Genomic DNA, 19,950 nt, shown 5'->3' on the forward strand with positions numbered 1-19,950 from the left:
ATATATCTTCTAAGGCCATGCTAGAGTTTCCAGATTGTTGATGTGAATTTTGACTCTGAAAATTCTGTTGATTCGGAAAAGTCTAATGATGCTGAAAATTCGACTGTTGCTGAAATCCAGGGGGATGCTGAAAATTATTGCTTTTGCTAAAAATTATAGTAGGAGATGATTCACAACCTTCATATCTTTATAAAGTGATGAAAAGTATCATAAATCGCCTTCAGAAGGGTTTTTTGATGTTTAGAATCGTCTGCCCTTCGAATTTGATCAGGACGGTTGTATTTATATGCAAGCAGGTAACTTCCGGAGCAAGAATACGAAAAATATGATCGCATTTTTATCCAAAATTTTCCGAATCATCGTTTAATGAAGTATGATGGTCTTTCTAACATTTTTGAGGCTTCGAGTGGAAATGCGATCGCATTTTTTGTGATTTTTCTTCCCCCTGATCATTTTTTGACCCTACAATACTGCGACCAACAAATGGGATCGCAGATTGGCAAAAATGTGATCGCATTTTTGCTTTTTTGAAAAACACGAAAGTCATCCGAAATTTTGTCTAGTTTCTGGAACATTTTGAATCTCGTCAATCGGAGTTACGAGTCATGAGATATGGTTAAAATACTGACAATGGATCAAAGCCGCCATCAACATCCTTTAGGCTTTAGAATGTAGCAATCTATCTTTGTTGGATCAATTCGATCAAATTTTTCTTGACCAAAATAGCTTCCAAGAATTCCTCTGAATCTTTCATTAGTTCCAAGATTCAGTTAACTCGAATTATGCATTAAACGCATCCAAAGCTGCTACAAAAGTACTGCTCCACTCGAATTATCTAAAAATGACATAAAAATGCAACAGTACAAGTATTTTGACGAAACAACATGAGCTGAACAATATTTAAACTAATGACATGAAAATGTGTAAAATATTATTCTAAATGCTAATAAAAACTACCCTAAAAGATGCATAAAATGGCATTTATCACCTTTTTACAAGGATTTCACCCGGAATGGAAAACAATTGTTTCAATGGTTAAAACACATGAATAATTCAAGACATACAAGATGTCACAAGTGGTTGAAATTTTGAAATCTCATGAAGAAGAAATATCTTAAGTTACAAAACTAATTGCTAATGCTGGTCCCTTGGCTTTCCTTGCAAAGGAAGAACTTATGAAAGTGAAGAAATCAAGAGAATGAATTATTAAAGTTTTGATTTCGATGCGACAGATAATAAGTAGACAAGTGAAGAAAAGGATTTGATGGTGAGTAATCTGAAGAAATTCATCAAGAAAATTTTCTCTAAGGTTGGTTCAAGATATGGAAACAGTTCAATATCTGAAAGTGGCAATTCTTATAGTGAAAAAACTATAAGGGTGGATACAATCGTGATAATTCAAGGAATTATCAAAAGTACGAAGTTGAGAAGAAAGAGGAGAAGATTTTTGGAGATTCTGGTTTTGATTGCAATTTTTGCAATGGAAAAAATCATTTTGCGAAATATTGCATTCTGAGGAAGAAGAGTGAAAAGAAAGAAAAGACAAAAGATGAAGCATATTATGTAAAGAAGATTGATGATCTTCGAAAAAAAAACATTCAAATAAAGGCTCTTATCGTGGAGGAAGATGATAGTGATAGTTCAAACATTGAAGTTTGATTAATTGATCCGTAGGATGAATAAGTATGAAGGCCAACTCACGGATCTATGTTTGTAACTAATGTTGTTTATGCGGGTAAAAGTGAGTAAATGTCTGATGGTGAAGAGCTTAAATTTTGATGACTCAAACTGGAACTCCGATGCTGACTTGCAAAATGGATATTCTGATACAAATTCCCAAGCCATTTGTCTTTCCACCAAAAGTGTCGGTAAACATGTTGAATCATGTGAGAAGTTTGTTAAAAAGGTACATTATATCCTTAAATCTTTGCATATTTCAACTTCTCGTTATGATGATGAATTAAATGAATTAAGAGAAATCCTTTCGAAGTTAAGTGAAAGTCTAAGATTGAATAGGAGAAAAGTTACTAATCTTAGTGATGATCTTAGTAGGTGTTCATTTAAAAACGAAGATAGAAGACTTATAATACAAATATTGGAGTCTGAAATAGTGAGAATAAGAGATGATGTGGTTGTAATGAAAAACGACAAAAGAATGTTAATGAATCAAAGGTACATTATCTGTCAAATAGCCGAAAGATTGTATGCACAATTGACACATCTATATCATAATAATTCCATCTCTAAAGAAATACATCATGACATGCTACCATTTTTGGAATTAATGAACAAGAAATCAATGCCATATCTTATGAATGTGAATCCATTTTCTCTTCAAATGAATCATTGAATGATTCTTATAGAATTGGAATGGAAAAAGTTGAAAAGTTTTTAAAAAACAAACAAATCAAGAAAATGATGAAATAAACCTTAACCACTAATGACAATAAACAAATTGAAAAGGAATCTAATGATTTTTCATGTTGTGTTTTGTAATAAATTACATTCTGATGAATCTCGGAATGACAAAATGGTATATGATTTAGATGATAGTGATCTTAGTGAGATTTCTGCTGAAGATGAAATTGATTGTTCAAATTATGTGTTAATTGATGTCAAAATTTTGGAAAAGTCAAAAGCAAAGTGAATCCTTGAAAATCCAATTAAATACGAAACTATTGTTGAAACAACAGGTGTTGAAAGTTTGGTTGAAAAAAATGTTGTTTTTCCGAAAGTTCAAAATTGTCCTAATCATGTATTTGTTACAACTTGTCTGAATGAAACCAATATTGTTGATCTAACCACTCTTCTTAAGACTAATAATGCTAAATCATGTCATAATCATTTTTGGTCTGTTCCAATTGATAACGGTGATGAAACAGTAGGTCTTTTGGAGAAACCATCTTAGAGAGTTAAGACCATATATATTCCATGTACTTTAAATGTTGAATCTTCCTCACATGTTGATTTAGGAAACTATGATGAAGGATCTTTGAAACGAATTCTGGAAAGGGAAATCTAAGTTGAGTGTTCAGAATGATAAAATCAAAAAGGATAAGAAAGAAATTGATAAGGCTAGGAAAGCTAGTTTTAAGAAGAATTTACATGAGCAAAGGAATTACTAGAAGCGAAATGAGACTTTAGCAAATTCTGATAATCATTCTTTTGATAAATCACAAAAATTTATTTGCTCGTGTTTATGTTTAAAGGCTCATTTGAATAATTCAATGTCTAACAATCCATTAATCTAATCAAAATTATGATTCACAAAGGATTGAGAAAACAAAGGCACAATTGCGTCTACATTCTTATTATATGAAAAGTGCAAAATCAAAAACTATTGAGAAACAAGAATTTAATCTGATTAGGTTGTTTCATAACATCATGTTGATCAAAATGATTATCCAATTGATTTGATTCCAAAATTGAAAGCTTTCATTCAAAATCAAAACCATTTGGGGAAATTAATCTTTGTGAAAAGAAAACAAAAGTTGTTAAAGTGATGAAAAATGTGAATAATATTCAAGTTAAGAAATCTTTTGGGATGGAAAAGATAAAAAAAATATCGTTACTTATTCCAAATCAAAAATATCACAGGGTGGTAGAAGTGTAAAGTATGGAAACAATGCAACTAGTGAAATCAAAGGATATGGAATGATAACAAATGGAGGATTTACAATCCGAAAGGTAGCTTATGTAGAAAGTTTGCAACACAATATAATTAGCGTTTCAGAACTTGTTGTAGGTACAAGTCTTTGTGTTTCATTTGATGAAAAAGGTTTAGAGATATGACATGTAGAATCCAAAAAATTGATAGGGGTCAAAGCAAAAAGGTGAATTATATCCTTTAAATATGAAACCAATCGAAGGGAAACCATCCATATGTCTACTTTTGAAAGCTACTTCTTCTAATATTTGGCTTTGGCATCAAAGAATATCATATCTAAAACTTCAAAGATATCAACAAACTTGTTCTTTGTGACATAGTTCATGGTCTTCCGAAACTCAAATATGACAAGGAACACTTGTGTGCTGTTTGTGAGATTGGCAAGCAAAATCGTAAAAGTCATTCTTCTGTTATGAAAAGTAAAATTCTTACTCCTCTTGAATTACTTCATATTGACGATTTTTCTAGATTTACATGGGTTTATTTTCTAAAGCATAAATCTGAAACTACACAAAAGATGATTGATTTTGTGAAGTAAGTTGAATTGCAACTCTGAAAGCTTGTGAGAAATATTCGAAGTGATAATGTCATATAATTCAAAAACAAGGTATTTGAAGAATTTTTGACAAACAAGGGCATCAGTCACAATTTTTCATCACCATACACATCTGAACAAAGCGAATTTGCTGAAAGGAGAAATCGATTCCTTTGTGAAGCTGCAAGAACCATGCTTTCTTTTGCAAATTTACCTCTTTATTTTTGGGCAGCTGCTATCAGCACTGTACGTTTTACATAGAATAGATCTTACGTTAATAAACGATTTTTAATAAGTCCATAAGAGATATTGAATAAGCGTAAACGTAATGTGAAATTATTTCATGTTTTCGGTTCTAGGTGTTTCATATTCAATTCCAAAGAGGATCACAACAATTTTGATGAAAAGGCCGATGAAGAAATTTTTATGGGTTATTCTTTAACATTGAAAGCATACAAAGTTCTTAACAAGAAGTCTTGACATATAGAAGAGACCTATTATGTTACATTTGATAATGATTACACCAAAACAATTCAGGATGCTGAATTTCTAAGACAATAGATTTTTCCTCCAAATCTTTCAGATTCTTCAAGGTTTACATCCTTTGATAATAATTTTATTGCGATTTTCAGATTCTTCAAGCTTTTTCTCTGACTGGTCAAGGTGAAGGTGTTGAGAATAAATCTCGAATGATCGAATAGATTCAACAGGTAATAGAATTAAGAACACACAACGAATATCAAATATGTCGAATGATTAATAAATCACAGCCTTAGAAGAGCTCGATTAAGAACTGCTACTGTAAAGGCGTGTAGGGTTTACAAAAGATGATTAGTCGATTACATATAATAGTGCATGCATGCACCATAAATAACTAAACCCTAATAATAAGTAACGGGTGGACAGGCCCAACCCGGATACAAAATGATTAAACTAAAAAGCCCACAATGACGCAACACTAAATACCCAACAATCTCCCCCTTTGTGTCAATTGAGGCATGAGACCTTCACTGTGGAGTCTGCTTCTACACTTCAAATAGTTTCAAAATTACGTTGAGAAGAGTTTTGCGAACTTGGATGTAACATAGGATCATATCCGAAAAGCACTTATTGTCTGCTTTGCTGTTCCCTCTGTATTTACCTATGAAAGCCAAAATATACTCCAGGCACGATGTGGTGTAAAGATGTTTATCTGTGAGAAAGAAACAAAACTTTGTGAAAATCTGCATTTGTTCGCTCTTTCATTTGAAAAGCCACACACCAACCGTCCTTTCGTATCTTCCCTGGCTTCATTTTATCAAAACCTTCAGGAGCTTCCTTGGGGAGCACAGATGGCTTCTTTCGTAGTACAGCGGCAATTTCAACATCCATTTTGCCAACCTCTTGAATGTATGATATTAGCATATATTTGAGGTGAGCAACAACATGTTCGTACTTCAGCAACAAGTTGAGCAACATAATCCAGTCGTACGGCTTCATGCATGGAAGATCGGCAAGAGTGAATCCACACACCTAACTCGTAGAACCTCTAGCAACCTTATAACGAGCGTTTGGGAAGCTATCGGTTTCGATTAGACCAGTAAACTTCACAATAGTTATCTTCTTTGCACTCCAGGTTTCGTACTGTGGCTTCATATGTTTCAGGTAGAACGAGAAGGGCAAGTGGTCTGCACCGCTATCTGTTGGAGGGACATTCACAAGTCGAAAGACACAACTGGTTCTAACCAATGCTGGTTTGGAATATCCACAGCCTCGCTCAAGATTCGCTCCAAAGTCCACACTGAAAACAAAAGCTTTCGGCTTTCCAATGTGACTTGAGCTTCACGTTCTGCTCTTTCTTTTTCCTCTGCCTCTCTCACAATCCTATTGTGTTCTTCCATTTGAGCTTCACGAGGCTTCCTTCTTTTAAGCTCGTGCTCATCGGGATTTTCTTCTTTGTTGTCATCAATGATTGGTTCTTCATTGAGCTTTTCCTTTCCTTTTAAATCCGAAGCTACATTATCCTTCGGTTCGTTCTCTTTCTTCGGCTTTACTGTTGGCTTGACAGTTGGTTTGGGGTTTTCCTTCTTAGATTGCTTCAAATTTTCTTCCCCTTGTTTCGGAATTGAGCTCGACTCCGAAACACCTTCTAACCTGTTCAACATAGCGAACACAGGGCGAAGTTTTGCAGCAAAATGCTTGTTGACAGTAATCATGATCATAGAGTCACGAGTCTCGATTATGTCAGAGTGCAAGGCGTTCACGTCTGCAATGCAACTCTTCATTAAAGCTCTTTCGGACAAGAGGTCGTTGATCTTCTTCTCATCATGCTCCAACTTAACAGTGAGAACCTTCACTTTTTCAGTCTTCACTGCGAGAGCATCCATTATCTTGCTTTCTATAGCCAAGTCGTCTTGAAGTTTTTGAATTTTTGATGAAATGGAGGAGTTGAACTCAGAGTTGTCTGCTTGGAGGCCAGTACGAACTTCTTCGAGCTTTGCCTTCTTTGTGCGAAGAGTAGATCCAACACTGGAAATGACTTCATTTTCCTTCGCAGTGTTTGACTCAAATGAGCTCTTAAAAGTGCTCATGAAGGAACAAGCACCTTTAATTAGTTTATCGAATTTTTCGGTCGTTTCCTTGCAAAATGAAGCTGAATCATCAACCGCTTTATTCGTCTTCTCAAGATTGGTTGAGTGTTATTTGGTGAGGGTATCAAGGAAAGACTTGATGGTGGCCTAAGAATAATCATTGCTAGTTGAGTTTTGGACGATTGTAGCAGCGAATCCAGCTTCTCGTAAATTTCCTTGAGTTGCCCTTTCGTGACTGGAGCATCATCATCACTATTAGTCCTAACGTTGAAGGGACTGTAAGTGAAGCCTCCAAAGTCATCTTCTTCTTCACCAAAAATTGTATCTGGGTCGTTCTGGCGAAGAGGTGAGATTGGTGGTGTAGAATGACCAACTGTGAAACCTGAAGCATCTGCCCATGCATCAGATGCATTGACAGATACCGGAGGATCATCGCTGGTACCGATTGTAGTAACTATTGAATCTGTGAAAAGTGGGGTTTGTGTATGCGAAACACCCATGGAAATAGGTGGGGAAGGAGCAATGGTAATAGTCTTTGTGACAGTAGATGTGGTTGAAGGAATAGAAAAATCCTAGAAAAAATCGTCTCTGATAGGAACAGAGGTAGGAATCTCAAAAGTTACCTAAGGATTCGTAGTTACATGCTCCGAAACCTTTGGTTGAGATGTAGCATCATCATCATCTTCGTTGTGAACCTCTTCCTGAACAGGAATCTCCGAAACCGTGTGTGACTGTGAGTCTTCGTGGTCATTCGGTGTTGGAGTTCGTGGCCTGCGAGCCGCTTTCTTGACCTTCTTCTTTTTAGGAGCTGTAGGAGGTTCATATGGACCCGGTTTCGCACCTATTTTCTTTCCTAATTTCTTAGGTTTGTCTTCCTCATCAAGGATCTTTTGGAATTCATCAGTCATTGGGCGAAAAACTGAGATTGGTAGGCTGCGATAGGCTCGCAACACTTCACTTGCGAATGGAATATCGCGAAGCATTGCTTCATGAATGGATCCGATGACTGAAATCTTTGAAGTGTCCACCAAGATGATGTTGGTAGTGTGGAAGATCTGAATTGCATCCATACAGGAGTCTTCAAGAACAGGGATGTTAAGCTTGTTAATCGTCCGTTGAACCACGATGGTACAGAAACGAGCACAGGAAATTTCACTGTGTCGTGTAGTGGAGAGGGTACTTTCGACCAATTGTGCCCAAAGAACTAAGCCATAATCAATACATCATTATCATGAAAATTTGTCTGGCACAGTCGGAGCCAGTGACCCTCTCTGAGAAACTCTAGAAGAGAAGGGTAAACATTCCGTTCCACATCGGCGGTAGGTTTGGCTTTTTGAACTTCTAGACGACGGCCAAAGTTTCCTTGTACCCCATCTGATAAAAAATCTCCAGAATGGCTGAGTTGGAGACGGTCTCAGGGTCAACCAGGTCACGACCCTAAGGAAGCCCTAGAAGGCTATAGAAACGGGATTTGGTGATGTGGGTTTTCTTGTTAAAGATTTCGAATGAGATCAAATCCTCTCATTTTTTATAACTTGCAGTCGAGTACACCTTGGACAGATGAACCAAGGGTATGATTTCATATTTTGTGAGAGCGATAAACAGTGGGGAATATTGGAGACACTCGATAAGTGGTTGAAGAAATCTATCATATTTGGTCGGATCAAGGTCGAGAATCAGGTTCTGGTTTTCCTTGAGGTTGAGGATCGAAGATTGGGCCATCTGTTCTAAGAACAACTGAGGGGGTCTCTGATGAAGTGGCCATGGAAGCTTAAGGAAGGAGATGATGAACAGTAGAGGAAAAATCGTCGGGAGGATTTTGATTGCTTTTTAAAAGTGGTAATTAATTATCAAATCCTCAAAATCCTTTTATATTGTATAGTAAGTGAGAGAAAACCGGTGGTTGGTTGCATCGATTACTGAAAAGTCGCCTAAAAAGGCGTGAAAGACAGTTGTGACGTGCGTCAGGCGGCATCAAATCAACGTCCGTTCAAATTCACGCGTCCAAGTCTTATCCCTTGAGATGTCGTTTCAGTTACGCCTTTCCGCAATTGATTTAGTTATAAACTTTCGCAATTAATAGCCATCGATAATCCTGCGAAACTGAAAGTAGTCATGAGTACCACGAACCAAACTTTGGAAAATTACAAGGATCTTCGTGCGAGAGTGTGCCAAAGATAAATAAATAAATCAACATTATACAAACGGATTCTAGTGATGTCTATTAAGACATAAAGCAGATGGATCCCAGGAAATGATCTCTTCCTTCGCAGTTAAGAGAGACTTTCAAGTGTCTGTGTGGTTTCCCATTGAATTACGATCATCTGTTTGTTGAGAAACAGTGAAAGGCTTCTTTTCATTAAGCTTAAAGGGTGGCTTTATCTTCAACCAAACTATGAAACTTGACATAAGTTTGAATGTTCGGATGAAGTACTTGTCTGACCAGTGTAGCCATAAGAACAAGTATGCTTTGGAATTATTTTAAGTGACTAGGATAAGTATAGAAATCTCAAGAAAAATTAAAAACTGGATCTATTGGGAAGAAACGTCTTAGGACTTGAACGTCTCATTAAGATCACACAAAAAGAAAAAGAGATTTCATGGTACTGACCACGAAGGTGGACATTCGTTAATTCCATGGTGAATAAGCTAGAACAGTTAAATCGTTGACCGTCAATTTGTAAATATGTGTTGGATTTTGGGTTTCACTCAATTCGTGGTAATGACGAATTTAAGATCATAAACACAGAATTTGTTGTAATCATATACCTCATTGGTAATATCTTAAAGTCTCAAGGGTTACATTTATGAATGCGAAAGTGATGGAGAAATGGTAAGAGGTGGTTCCAAAGAAATAGTGTACCTCTGCTATGCGAAAGTGACCAAGCAGTTAACTCTTAACTCAAAGTGAGAAGAGTAAGGTAGCTCATGACTTATGTGAATAAACAACCTAATTGGGAAGAAACGATTGGTGTTATCGAATCATTAAGGCTTCAACATAGAGTCTTTGAGGCTTCGGACTACATGCGACAGCATGCTTCTAGGGAAACTTAGCTAGTACATAGATTAGAAAACTTATACCTGCCCCATCATTCGTAATTGAGATCACCAAGATATTTTCTTTCAAACCTGCTCAATTATCTAATATTTTTGGTATTTTTGATTACTTTACAAAAATAAATAAATGATGAAAATAAATAAAATATTTTTGTATTTTTGTTTTTTTGAAAAAGAAATAAAAACAGAAAGAAATAAAATATTTTTGGATTTTCAATATTCTGAAAAAGAAATTAAAAAAAAAACAGAACAAAACAATTTTTGATTTTCTGAAAAAGAAATAAAAACAAAAATAAGTAAGAAGATATAAAGAAAATGTGCAAAGGATACATGAAGTTCCTAACCACAGATGAATAGTAGACTACGAGTCACCACGAACATTCGCACCGGTTCGCAGTGTGAACAGTTGACTACGAGTTACTGCGAGCGTTCGCACCAATTCGCAGTGTGAACAGTGGACTGCGAGTCACTGCGAGCATTCACACCAATTCGTAGGTCTATCAAAACTTTATGACTGCAAAGGTAGTTTCGGAAAAGATTCAACCTCTATCATTCCTAAGCCTTGAAGAATACGATTAAAGGTTTGCTCAGGCAAGGCTTTCATGAAGATGTCGGCTAGCTGATCAGCGGATCTAACAAAGTGTATCTCGACATTTCCATCTTCCACATGATCTTTGATGAAGTGATACCTCAGTGCGATGTGTTTGGTCTTTGAATGTTGCAATCGTTTGTGACAAATTCGAATGGCATTTTCAGAATTGGAATACAAAGGGATTCGCTTCATATTAATGCCATAATCACGAAGCTGACTTTGAATCCAGATTACTTGTGATGTACAAGAGGCATCGGCTATGTACTCTGCTTCAGTCGTTGATAGGGAGACGCAAGTTTGCTTTATAGATTTCCAACTTACGAGTTTTCCATCAAGAAATTGGCATCCTCCCGTTGTACTCTTTCGATCTAATCCGCAACCTCCTAAATCAGCATCCGAAAATGCTTGCACAAAGAAACCTAAACTTGAAGGGTACCATATTCCTAATGAGGATGTTCATTTGAGATACCTAAAGATATTCTTGACAGCAGTCATGTGGGGTTCGCAAGGATTCGCTTGAAGCCTGGCACAATAGCCAACAGAAAACATGATATCTAGACGGCTAGTAGTCATATACATCAATGAACCTATCATTTGACGATAGAGTGTCATATCAGCAGCTGGCTTGTCCAGAGACGGTGTTAGTTATGTTTTGAATGCCATTGGAACCTTCACCTTTGAATCGCCCACCATTCCAAACTTAGAGAGTAAGGTGTTTGTATAAGCCTCCTGATTGATAAAGATACCTTCTTGACTCTGTCTTATATTCAAACGTAGGAAAAAGTAAATCGGACCCATGGAGCTTATCTCAAATTTAGTTTCCATCAACTTTCGGAACTCAGCTGTTAAGCTAGGGTTAGTTTATCCGAAGATGATATCATCAACGTAAATTTGGATGATCATCAAGTGGTCACCATCTTTCTTGCGAAAGAAGGTTGGGTCGACCGATCCTTTTTTAAATTTATCCTGTTTTAAAAAGAGAGTAAGAGTTTCGTACCAGGCTCTTGGAGCTTGCTTTAGACTGTAAACTGATATGTCCATAACGTAACAGTGGTTCAGATACTTTTCGTTTATGAAGCTTGGTGGTTGTTCCACACATACTGTTTCTTCTAGTTCCCCGTGCAGAAAGGCACACTTGACATCCATCTGATATACTTCAAGGTTCTTGTGTGATGTGTATGCCAAAAAGATGCGAACAAATTCCAACCTTGCAACTGGTGCGAAGGTTTCTTTGTTGTCAATGCCTTCTTCCTGACAATATCCCTTAACAACGAGTCGTGCCTTGTTCCTTATCACATTTCCCTCTTTATCTAGCTTGTTGCAAAAAACCCATCTTAAACAAACAACGGTTGCATCCTTCAGAGTAGGAATCAGTCTCTAGACCTTGTTTCGTTCGAATTCATTGAGCTCCTCCTGCATTGCTTGCACCCAATCAGAATGATCAAGAGCAATTTGAACATTTTTAGGTTCAATTTTGGAGATAAACGAATTGAAGATACAGTATTCCACTTTAGAAAACAATGCAGTCCGCTTCGCCTTTTGTTGTGCTCCCGTAAGAACTCCTGAAGACGAATCTCGTATTACTTGAGTTTTTGGATGATCTCTGGTCCATTTTGTCAAAGGATGGTAATTAGGATCATATGTTGGATCCAATTTGGCATTTACTTCTTCAAATTCTGACTGAACATCCAAATCATCATTCGCCTTTTCATTCTCCCCCTCGAATGATGTATATTCTACTTCTTCATTTGGAATAGGATTCTCCCCCTGGAGAGTACTTTCGTGGGCCACTAGAGGAGTTGAATGTTCCCCCTGCAAAGGTGAGTCAGGTGTGGTGGTTGATGTAGAACCCTCCCCCTGCAGTGTAGCATTCACATCTTGTGATTGAGACGAATTTTTAGAATCTTTTGGAGTGGGGTGCTCGTGTTCCATATCTTTCGCAGCGTTATCAATGATCTTCTTTAGTTCGTCTTCCTTGTTATCTGCTACTTTGGATTCAGAGGAGATATCCTTTTCTGGCTCATCGAATAAGTTCATGAACTCCTTGTAGAGATTGGAGAGTGGAATTGTAGCTGGATTCGGTTTGGGAAGGATCTCCTTTGATTGATTGTCATCCTTCTGAAACTTCTTCAAATAATTGTCATCGAATGTGACATAGTAGGTTTCTTCTATCTTTTTATACTTTTTGTTGAGAACCCTATATGCCTTAGAAGTCATAGAATACCCCAAGAAAATACCTTCGTCAGCCTTCACATCGAATTTGTTCCTTTGCTCCTTAGAATTGAAGATAAAGCACCTGGAACCAAACACATGGAAAAACTTGACATTAGGTTTGCGATTATTGATAATCTCATAGGGAGTGGCAAAGAATCGCTTATTAAGGATTGATCGATTTTGGGTAAAGCAGGCTGTTCCAATTGCATCCGCCCAGAAGTAAAGCGGCAGATTCGCGAATGACAGCATGGTTCTCGCAGCTTCGCACAACGAGCGGTTTCGTCTTTCAACGACCCCATTTTGTTGAGGAGTATAAGGAGCCGAAAAGTTGTAAGTTACTCCTTTCGTAGTCAGAAAGTCTTCAAACGCTTGGTTCTTGAATTCCAAACCATTGTCACTGTGAATGTTACGAACCAGCTTTCGCAGTTGTATTTCGATCTGCTTTATGAAATCCTTGAGCTTGGGTGTGGCTTCAGATTTCTGCTTAAGAAAATGCACCAAGGTAAATCTATAAAATCATCAACAACGACAAGTATATATTTGCTACCACCAATGCTTTCAATTGTCGAAGGACCATAAAGGTCTATATGCAAGAGTTCATGTGGTTCTATGAATTTCGTATTCACAATTGTTGGATGACTCTTTCTGCTCCGTTTCCCCATTTCGCAGGCTACACAAAGATGTTCTTTATCAAACTTAAAGAGAGGAATCCCTCGCACATGATCACCAAGAACCAGTTTATTGATGTCTTTGAAATTGATGTGCGAGAGTCTTCGGTGCCACAGCCAGCTATCATCAGTAGAAACTTTCATAAGTAGACAGATGGATGGCTTCCCTTTGATGAGGTTCATATTCAGTGGGTACATATCGTCTTTGCGCTTTGACTTTAGGACAACTATTTTGGGCTCCTTTTCGATGATCTCAGATCTCTCATCGTCAAACAAAACTTTTAATCATGTACTAACCACCAACTGCGAAACACTTATAAGGTTGTGTTGCAAGCCTTCCACATATGCGACCTTGCGAATTGAAAATTCCCCATTAGTGATCATTATGTATCCCTTGATTTCTCCAAGTGAGTTGTTGCCATACTTCACTCTTCCTCCATCCTTGAGTGCTCTAAACTCCCGTAGTTCTTCCTTCCTTCCTGTCATGTGACGCGAGCAACCACTATCTATATACCATTTGGAGTCAAATTGCTCATCACGAATCACCTACAATAATCAAAGAGATTTAGGAACCCAAAGTTGTTTGGGTCCACGTGAGGATTTCACAGGAAAAGTAATAGCAACATCAACTAGATAAGATCTTTTAATCAAGGTGGTTTTTATCTTTCTTTGTTATTTGAAAAAGAGTGATCCTATTATCTTTTAAGTTTTTATCCTTTGTGGATATTTTCCTTTGCTTATTTTGGATCTGTTGCCTGACAATTTTCTTCTCAACTTTCTTTTCAGACCTCTTAATTGGAATTTTAGACTCCGAAACTATTTTCCTTTTCCTTTAGCATCTTGCGATGTTTTGGATGAATGTGAAGCATTTGTGTTAGGAAAGAAGTGAGACTTTGTTTTCTCCATAGGTTTCACATGATTTGAAAAGGATGGTTTTTGAAAAAAAATTTGATTCAAAACCTGTGGAGACTGAGACTGAGTTCGAAGAAAACTCTTAGGGTTCGCATGTGAAGAGACTTTCGCTGGATTGGATGACTTTTATTAAAAGACAAAGTTGGGATTTTTGGATTTCCAGAAATGCTTTCTTTCCTTCAAATTTTTGTTATATCTCGCATTTCTTTGGTGTTTTTGGGTTGCGAACTGCTCAGAGGATTTATGAACATTTGCCTTTGACTTTGGTTTTCTAATGGGAGTTTCGGTTTGAACAGATGATGTATCACTTGGAACATTCTTGGTTCAGCTTGGATTCCCCTTTTCGTAGCTCGAGTTGACTTTGTTCAACGGTTCTGCTACGTATCTTCTCTTCTTTTTCCAAGAGGTCATTTCAGAGAGACCTTTGATTTCATCTGCATTGTCGATTGGAGCTGACCAGAAAAACTCATCACAGCCATCTTTATTTTCATCTTCGACCATGGACGTTAGTTCTGCTGTTTGATTTTTATTCAGTCCCTTAGTTGCGAAAACTTGATTAGGAACAATTTGAACTTTTGAAAAAACGGTTGCTTTTTCTCTTAAAACTTTTGATTTGACTTTAGAAACACGTGCAAACTCAACTGAATTTTCACAAATTAAGACTTTCGCAGGTTCAGGTTCAGGTTCGCTTTTAACAAATTCAGAGCGATCAACCTCATCCTCCACAGAGATTTCACTCATATCACTATCATCGTCGAATTCAGATGTATTTTCAACATTAAGTTTGTTTTCTGAAGTGTTTAATGAGTCAAACTTCTGCACAGTATCAGATTTAATTTTCTCTTTGTCATTTTCATCCAAAAGTTGTTTCAACATGTTTTTATGATCTTTGGACTTTATGCGAGAGTATCCTTTTTGAAAAGTAGTATTGTGGAATTTGTTCCCAGAAAACATGATAAAGATATCAACAAAGCATTTCCGAAGAAATGTATTTTGTTTATATTAAAACATTGGGATGTCATCATCAATGCAGAAACATAAGCATAAACAAACCTTACATTCATTCACACTAATGATTTACATCTCTTTTAATCTCTCAGTGTACTGTGTCTTCGTATCAATACCTGTGATACAAATAAACTGAGTGGGTCAGGTTGGGAAACCTGGTGAGTACATAGGGTTTTCAACCCACAATAATGTAATTATTATGTTTAATCATCAGACAATTAACCCAATTACCCTTCCCCATTATCTTCTTTATTTTTAAGTATCTTCCCTAAGAATCATCTATTTCTCAATATTCATTCCTAAGGATTGTCCTAAGGAATAGACACAAAGTCCATCGCTATCAGTGTTTATCTAACAGGCACTAAGTCCATAGCTGTCAATGTCCATCTAAAGGGCACTAAATCCATAGATGCCAACGTTCATTTATGAGGCACTAAGTCCATAGTTGTCAGGGTTTTTAGAGTACATCTGGTGAACACATAGTTCAAAAACACCTACAGGTTGCGAGCCTTCTAGCGTTCTACTGGACTGTCTAGAATAGTCTGTCGTCGTCATCTATACTCTGCTAGATGACTGGATCATCGCTTGGGTCAAGGCTTCTCATCATCTTTCACCTCTCATCATCTACATCATATTTAATCTCTCATCATTCGTCTCATATGTTATCTACCCATCTTTACCCAATATATTTATAGGTATCAAAATACATATACCATATAAATCAAGTAAAATGTGTATATTTTGTTCATCCAACATAGATATCAAGAACACAGATAATATACACACATAGCACGTAATTTATATTAAAACTTCATATATATGTGTATGATGAAAGTAACTATGCACTCACTTGTTAAAGTGATGACTCCAAACTCGGGCAACGCTTCTCTTCTAACAATTTTATTTTCCTTCGACGAAACCTACTATCATTATCACTAGATTTTAGTCTGATATTTATTGCGACTAATTATTATTCGACCAATATTGGTTTTCTTGTATTATAGAAGTGTTAAACAATACTTTTCAACTACTATGTACAGACAGGGGCCAGGACCATTTTGGCATTTAAGTTGTTCTAAAATCCAAGGCAGGACCATTTTGGCATTTAAGCTGTTCTAAAATCCAACAATCCAATGCGGCCCTTCAAACCATATTTCCCGTACCGCGAGCAGTTAAAAGGTATTATAATAACACTTTGTATAATTTATAATACTTAAAACATATATTGTTTATAGGTTCATAATAACGATAATGAACTTAAACATAAGTTGTACTTAAAGTAGGGTAAGCATAACTCACTTACAATGGGGTCTAGCTAGGAGTCGGGCTCTACAGGGGCAGAACTTCTGAGCTGAAAGCTCTTCTTCTCGAAGCCTTCTGGTGCTCCGGGACTCACGTCTAGCACTTGGGAAGTACTAGGGAAGGAGAGGAGTTAAGAAGAATGTTTGAGAGAGAAAGAATGGGAAAGGTGTGAGAAAATGAGGTGATCCTCGCACCTATTTATAGGTTGGACCCTTCAGACTACGTTGGGTGTAGCCTCGGAGTACGTTGCGCGTACAAGGGACAGATGTTAGCATCCGAAGAAAAGCTGTGGAGAGAAAGCGAAGGCTGAGATTTAGCCACGTGTCAGTCCTCGCATCAGCCTATACTTAACTTCTAAATTTCGTAAATTTCGCATACGAGCTTCGTTATTGACGTTCTTTATACCCACACGTAGGTAGAAACGTGATCTACAACTTTAGTTTAGACTCCATTGGCTAATTTTGACTTTATTTTTAAAGTTATATTTTAACAGGCTTAGACAGATAAAGTCCGTTAAAAATTCAAAACCTTGTCATCTGACGTCCGTTTTCGTCTATCTTTATATCGTTGAGCTCCTATTAAAGAGATCTTCGATTCTCGTTTAAATTGTGTCGGCTAAAAATCGATCGATCTAAAATTCGATTTTCAGGTTGTGTATTGTTATGCAAAATCTTAGAAAAATCATAACTTTCTCATACGAAGTCAAATTTGGACGTTCTCTATATGCACAATTTCATTTTAACGTCTACTACGACTTTTGTTTAGATCACTAAGGCTAAAAAGTATTTTATCAAAAATTCACTTTTTGCGACACACAACGTCGTGCCGGTTTTGTCGCAGAACTTCGACATGTCATAACTTCTTCGTTATAAGTCGGATTTCGGCGTTCTTTATATGCACGAAATCCTTGTGAAATATACTATAACTTCGTTATGGTTATTTAATCTAAATAATATTCTATCAAAAAGTCGTTTTTTGACGCTTATTGTCTCTAAATTGACTATCCCGAATTTGCGGGTGTTACAGAAACATCCAATGATTATGCTCATGTTCAGGGGGAGAGTCTGACTAAAGAAGATGGTGGTGATTATTTTGAAACTGAAGAAGTCAATTCTGAAGTGATTCGAGAATATGATACTATCTGATGATAAAATGGACGAAAGATCATACGAATGCACAAATTATTGGAAATCCATCGACTGGTATCTTGACTCATGCTCAACAAAAAAGAAAGACAAGCTTTACTCAATACTAATCAAGAATATTTCATGTTTCACTTGTTCATTTCAAAGATTAAACCAAAGACAACGAAAATTGCTCTTTATCATTCCGACTGGGTAGAAGCCATGCAAGCTGAATTAAATGAATTTGAAAGGAATAAGGTTTGGCATTTGATTATGAATCCATCAGATGATTTAGTGATTGGTTTGAAATGGGATTTTTTGAAACGAGTTGGATAAAGAAGGAAATGTAGACTGAAACAAGGCAAGACTTGTGGTGAAGGGTTATTATCAAGAATAGGGTATAGATTATGAAGAAACATTTTATATTGTTGCAAGACTCGAAGAAGTTTGGATCTTCTTGGCTTATGCTACACATAAGAATTTCGAAGTATTTCAAATGGATATCAAGTGTGCAGTTTTGAATGGATAGCTTGAAGAAGTCATTTATGCTTAACAACCTCCAATTTTCATTAATGAAAAGTTTCCAAATCATTATTACATTCTTGATAAAGTGGCTTATGGTTGAAACAAGCTCCAAGAGCACGGTATGAAACTCTTAATCATTTTCTTAAACAATCTAAGTTTATACAAGGTTCGGTGGATCATACATTATTTTGTAAAAAGATAGGGAACATTTAATGGTCATTTAAATTTATGTTGATGACGTTAGTTTTGGTTCAACAGAACCGAAATTAAATGTTGAATTCAGAACATTAATGGAAACTAAATTTGAAATGATCTCAATGGAACCTATTAACGTTTTCCTTGGATTAATTGTTAGACATTCTAGGGAAGCAATTTTCAGTAATCAAGATGCATTCACAAAGAATTTGTTAACCAAGTTCGGAATAAATGGAGATTCAAAAGTCAAAACACCGCTGACATTCAGAACAAAGCTCACACATTCACTTCAAACTGGCAGTTGATATTACCTTGTATCGTAGTATGATTGGATCTTTACTTTATGTTACATCTAGTATACCTGATATTATGTTTGTTGTTTGTTATTGTGCTAGGTATCAATCAAATCCGAGGGAACCACATATGACAACAGTGAAGAACATGTTTCGTTATTTTTAGAAAACTGCTTCATTAGGTTTATGGTATCATGCTAATATTGGTTTCTTTGTTTAGGAATATTCGAACGTTGATCTTGGTGGTTGTGGCATAAATCGAAAAAGTACATCAGGAGGATGTCAAGTTTTGGATGGGAAGTTAGTAAGTTGGAAATATAAGAAACAAACTTGTATTTCTCTTTCTACTGCAAAAGTTGAATACATTGATGTCGCTGCTTGCATATCTCAAATCATTTGGATTCAAAGTTAATTGAAAGATTAGGCCATCAGTATGAAGAATATTCCATTATATTGTGATTCTGAAAGTGCTATTAGAATTTGTCATTATCATGGTCAACATTCAAAAGCAAAACATATCGCACTCCGATATTATTTCATAAATGATCAAGTGGAGGATGGAAACATTAACATTCACTTTGGCAAATCATCGGATCAACTTACAGATGCCTTTACGAAGACTTTACTTGAAGCTTCATTTGTTCATATTCTTAAAGGTCTTGGTATGATGGAAGCTGAATACGTTCTAAATATAAACTAAACTTTATTTATTGTTCAACTCCGAAGGGTTCTGAACTGTCAGAATGTCTTTGTTTAGGTAAATTTCACTTGGTATATTTTACTCGGTTACTGTCCACCCTGATGGGTTCTAAAACGTCGAAATGCATGGTAGTCCTTTTAATGCGGTTTTCTATTATTTTTTAGTATTGTTCATTTCCAATAGATTCCGCTTCATCGTAGTTTATCATAATCAAATATTTTTTTGTTTTGAAAATTTTGAACAATCCAAATATATTTTTCTTTCTTTAAAAATTTTAAAAACTCCAAAAATATTTTGCATTGTTTAAAAATTTTAAAAAATCCAAAAATACGATTGACCTTTTCTTTGGTGATTCTTTTCATCAACTCAAGGAATTGACGGTGAATACTTGGTATTCTACATTGAAACTCAAGGAATTGATGGTGAATACTTGGTATTATATAATGAAACTACAAGGCATTTATGGGAAACGTTTTATGTTTAACTATGTCATTACGATAGTTCAGTGTCCCTAGAAGCATGCCGGTGCATGTTGTCCGAAGCCTTATAAGTCATTTTGTTGCGAGGCCTTAATAAAACCTCATCAAT

Source organism: Lactuca virosa, chromosome 4 (genome assembly GCF_052849685.1).
Source record: "Lactuca virosa cultivar CGN04683 chromosome 4, Lactuca_virosa_CGN04683_v6, whole genome shotgun sequence".
In the NCBI taxonomy this organism is placed as follows: Eukaryota; Viridiplantae; Streptophyta; class Magnoliopsida; order Asterales; family Asteraceae; genus Lactuca; species Lactuca virosa.